A 5536-nucleotide genomic window follows, 5' to 3' on the forward strand; every position below is an offset into this window, starting at 1 on the left:
GAAAGTAATATTTTTGAAACAAAATCTACTAGTTTGGGTAGAGAACTCATTCCGAAAAGTGTCCTTGTTTTTTTTTATAACTGAAAATTGTGAGTTTACGCCTAAAACCGACAATACCGGGGGTCAACGTACACAAGAGTCAAAGTGTTGCCGGTTTCAGGCGCAAAACTCTCCATTTTCATTTACAAGAAACAAGAACATTTTCTGTAAAAAGCTCTCTGTTCAAACCTGGATAATTATCTTTATTTAGGTTTTGGTGTAAAAATATTACGTTAAAGAGTTCATCCTTTTAGATATAATTATTAATTCGACCTAAGAAAATATTTTGAATGATTTAAATTAAATATTTACCATAAGATTTTTGAAAATTGTATTTATAAATAAGGCATCGTTCATATATTATTATAGGAGTTTTTCTTTTGTTTATAATGTAATATCCTTTTTCAGTTCATGTAAATTATATAGCTATCTTGCTATAAACAAAGTAAAAATACGTCACGTAGTTTATAAATGATCCCTAATGGTCTAGCACTTCATCGTGATTGTTAGGACCACAAAATGGTTTTGGGAATCTACTGGGATTCTAATAGGTATACTTTATGTTTTGGGATCGCTAAACACGAATTCATTCGCAGAATTGAGCCAGCACGTCAGAATCTGCAGTAAAATTAAAAAATGGTTAAAAACCTGGAATTTCTGCATATATTTCGTCCCCAAACCTACAAACCCCAAATTAACAAGGCCCAAAACCACAAGCTCCAAACCCAAAAAAAAACCCAAACCTACAAACCCTAAACCCACAAGCTCCATATCCACAAACGTACAAAACCCAAACCCACAAACCAAAAACCCTCAAGCTCCATATCCACGAACGTACAAACCCCTAACCTACAAACCCCACACAGGTTCCATATCCAACTAACGTACAAAGACCAAACTCACAAACCCCATACCCTCAAACCCTCAAACCCACAAACCCTCAAGCTTCAAACCCACAAATCCCAAACCGAGAAACACAAAACCCCAAACCCACAAGCTCTATATCCACAAACGTACAAACCCCAAACCTGCAAACTCCAAACCTACGAACCCCAAATCCACAAACCCCAAATACCTTACATCTTACAATACCGATTGAGAAATTGGTATAATTTGGGGTTGGTGGGTTTGGGGTTTTTGCGGTTGTGAAAATGAAGCTTGTGGGTTTGGAGTTTTGTGTTTTTTGGTTTGGGGTTTGTGGGTTTGAGAGTATGGGGTTTGTGGGTTCGGAGCTTTTTTCTTTGAGGTTTGTGAGTTTGTTGATATGGAGCTTGTGGGTTTGGCGATTGTTCGTTTTGGTTTGTGGGTTTATGGCTTGTTATTTTGTGGGTTTGTAGCTTGTTAATTTGGGGCTTGTAGGTTTGGGTACAAAATTTATGCAGAAATTCCAAGTTTTTAACCATTTTTTGAATTTTACTGCAAATCCTGACGTGCTGGTTCATTTCTACGAATGAATTCGTATTTTATATGGTATTTGGAAATATTTTTGACAAAAAAAAAATCCAATTCAATAATTTCAAATTTTCCGTAAAAGTGTTTATACTCATAAAATCTCAAGAATATTAATTATTAATGTGTTATCAACAGACACGTCTCCCCTTTTTTGCAATAGTCCAAACGATTTGGAAAATTTGAAACATTCCCAGGTATTTAAAATGATTTCGACAGATTTCATTTTAATTGGTAGAATTTTCAAGGATTCTAATTATTTTAAGTTTTTTCCCAAGCTTTTGAAACATTCAAGGGAATTCAAAGATTTTATGGCAGTCTAAGGGAATGAACAAGAGTTAATTAGGGCGTTTATCTAAACGAGTCGGGGTTAAACAAGATCCATGATACGTCTGCAAGAATGAATTGTTTAATGAAATATTTTTATTACGTAATATAAATGCAAATATACTGGCCTTGGCCTAAAGCTTTTTCCAAGAAATGTACTTGCTGTTTTTTCTTTCCGATACCTCCCCGAATAATTAGTCTTACCCTTGCAGGCGGGGCTCTGCAGGGGCGGACCTTTTATTTTACTAGCTACTCGTGGGAATCAAAATGAAACATGCAAAATTAAAATTGAAAGTATAAGGAGAAAGAGTGGAAAGAGTGGCACTGAGGCGCAGAAGCGAGGAAGGGGCTCAGAGGGCACCCCATATGGGGGGGGTGGGGGCTAATCCTGTGAAGAGACACAAGGCAACCCAGCAGCCGACGAACAGGGAGTCTTCGAGGTCTGGTTTAACACCTGCTCAGAGGGCTGACCCAAGACGATGGTGGTGACGAATACGAGCTACCTAGACTCATTGCTCACTACAGAGCAGTTTGATTTCCTTAGGAAGGCTACCAGGATGGCGCTCCAAGAATGTAGACCTCCTTCTGTAAGGGAGGGGTCTTTGTATTTGTTGCAACCGACTCAGCGGCTGAAGCTTGGCTACATGAGGCAGTGGTCGAGACAAGGCCTTGGGTAGGTGCATCTCTTAAGCTAGGTGTAGCTGAGTTGCTCCAAAAGATAGTGAGGGCTAAGGTGTGGTTTTCGGGTAAATTGGAAGAGCCGTCTGTGGTCCTCCGGTGCTTAGAGGGATTCAACCCCTTACTTAAGACAGCATTCTGGCGAATCATTAAACACAATAGATCTCAGGAAGAGAACGTAGCCGGAAAAGTCAAACTGCTCCTAGTTTTGCAAATTACTAAGTCTCAGATGAGGGCTCTTGCGGTCCTCAACAACAGGCCCTTCTACTACATTGAACTGGTCAACTTCAAGGCTGTTGTAAGGGGGTAGGAGGAGCCTACCGGTGTATAGGAAGATCGGGAGCAGACATAAATGACTGCTTCCATTCTAACCATTACCCAAATTAACTTACATCAGAGCAAAGGAGCCTCTACAGTTTTGCATAGGGGCATGGCTGCGAGGCACTCAGGTATGTCGCTTATGCAAGAACCCTGGTTTGTTCGAGATACCATTAGGGGTTTAGGGGGGGGGGCTGTTTTTTGTTACAGGGACCCGAAGGTTACCAACCCAAGGGCTTGCATGCTGGCAAAGGAAGTCAATGTCTTCCCGCTGCTTGAACTATTTTCTAGAGATTCGATGGTGATAGTCACGGATCTTAAAGAAATAGGAAGGTTAGTCATGGGACCGGCTCATTTTTCATATGACATCAACACCAATCCCCAATAGAGGTACGTACACTGGTGAAATACTGCAAGGTAAGGGGTCCCCCTGTTCTGTTGAGATGCGATGCTAATTCCCACCATACTTTGTGGTGCAGCACGGACATCAATTCTAGTGGAATACTTAATCCGCACTGCTTTAGATATTCCTAATACGCAGAATACTCCGGCGTTTCGTAATTTTCTCAGGAAGGAAGCCATTGACATTGCTCTCTGCACTCGTAGTTTTAAAGATAACATCAAGAAGTGGGCCAGAAATCCAAGAAGATCGGACTGAGATCAGTTTTCAACGAAACTAAGAACCCGATAAGAAGCCTTGCATTCAAAGGTAATGAAAATTTGTAAACCTTAAAAATACCATTTTTGTCCTTCGTTTTTTAATCCTCATTAGACGGCGAAAATAATAAGATTCCAATCGCTTTGAAATCCGATCGGAGCTGCCAGACGTAACCTGCAATAAATTAAAAACACTATTTTCGTTTGAAGCATTAGAGCGTGCTCTAAAAGCATAAAAATTGCCAAATCTAGTAGGATTGTAGACAAGAATACATCTGTTTATCGTAAGATGTTCGCTTTGTTCAAGTCTTATCAATTATAAAAATATAAAATCATGCTAAAAATTTTAAAAAATTATTTTTCATCAGAACCTTCTGTGTAGAATTAAAACGGGAGGACAGAAACGGGAACCAGAAGTATTCAATATTTCTCACGTTACCATTGGATTCATGCAATTTTTTAATACTTTAATGTAAGTCTTCTTCTGGGAAGACACTCTCAGAGGTTCCCAGGTCCTTTAGAGATGTAGATGCCCTAGAGATGGCGGCCGAAATTTTCACGGAAGCCATCAAATCTACTTACGAAAGTAATTTTCAACCTTCAAGAGACCGAAAGGCTGGAGAAACACACTAGTGAAATGGGAAACTCGAAGTGTTTCGCAGGGAACCAAAGAGAGGTTCAGACGTGCCAGTACTGACTAGACAAAGGAACTATGGACCTATGGATGATGAGGAATGAATATAGGAGTGCAATACGTAGGGCAAAGCATGAAACCTGAACCAACTTTTGCACAGACATCGACAAAGGAGCAGAGGCGCCTATACTGAATACGCTGCTTTCTTGAAATCCGGATGTTATTCTCCGCACTCTAATTTTTCCCGGCAGGGGATACTTAGGGTCCGACGGTTATATCTCGGCTCACCTGCTCAAAGCACATTTTCCGTGCTTTACAAAGTTTGGAGAGGAGGGGACACCACTACCGATGCAATCAAGGCCAGGGTCAGGTGGGCCCTGAAGTCCTTCAGTCCTTACAAGTCTCCTGGTCCGGATGGCATATATCCAGTCTTCTTACAGAAGGCTGGTGAGATCATCATAAGGCTGATTGTGAGACTTACTAGGAATGGTCTGATGTTGGGTTATGTTCCGACGGCATGGAGGTATGCAAGAGTAGTCTTCATTCCGACAGCAGGCAGAATGGGTTATACTTCACCCAAGGATTTCCGTTCCATTAGCCTCACATCTTTCCTACTAAAACTAGTTGAAAGACTCGTGGACAGTCATATTCGCGATAAGGTCTTGTCAAGTAGGCCTCTTCACAAGTAACAAAACGCCTATAGGGCTGGATTAGAACCTTTATAGACATTGAAAAAGCCTTTACCTACACCTTTGGAGAGGTGATCAGGGAGGCCATGATCGCACACGGTGTACCTAACTACGACTAAGGGTGATACCACTTTATGTGGAACTGTCGACGCGAAATGTCCGCAGGGAGGTGTTTTATCGCCCCGGTCGTAGTGATTGGTAGTGGATGAACGGCTTCATCTGCTCACGAAAATTAGAAAGGTAATGCTTTTTTGGATATATTTTTTAAATATCAACCCAGTGGCCAAAAAAAGTAAAGATGTCCTAGAGACGTCTTCAGGACATCCCTCAGACGTATTTTATAACATGTATTTTGGTCATCCTAGGGATGCTCGTAAAACGTATAAAGTCAATATGAAAGATGTCCCGAGAACTTCCATGTCTTTAAGACGTCTTTAGGTCATCCTTAGGACATTAGACATCTTAGAGACGTTGATTTGCCTTGACATAGGACGTCCTAAGACCGTCTTGAAGACGTTCTTGGGATTTTCATAGTTTTGTGCCCACTGGGAAGCGGTACTCTTTTTTTATTAAAGGAGTTTCTTGAATAGAGATAAATTTAAAATTTTCAACTGAAATGATGAACCTTTAAAAAAAATGAATCTTTGACATATTAGTTTAATCTCTAAATAAAAGAGTTACATACCCATTCGAATAGATGAATTTTCAACAAAAATTATGAACATAAACAAAAAAAAAGGCTGAT

This window comes from Belonocnema kinseyi, chromosome 5 (genome assembly GCF_010883055.1).
Source record: "Belonocnema kinseyi isolate 2016_QV_RU_SX_M_011 chromosome 5, B_treatae_v1, whole genome shotgun sequence".
Lineage (NCBI taxonomy): Eukaryota > Metazoa > Arthropoda > Insecta > Hymenoptera > Cynipidae > Belonocnema > Belonocnema kinseyi.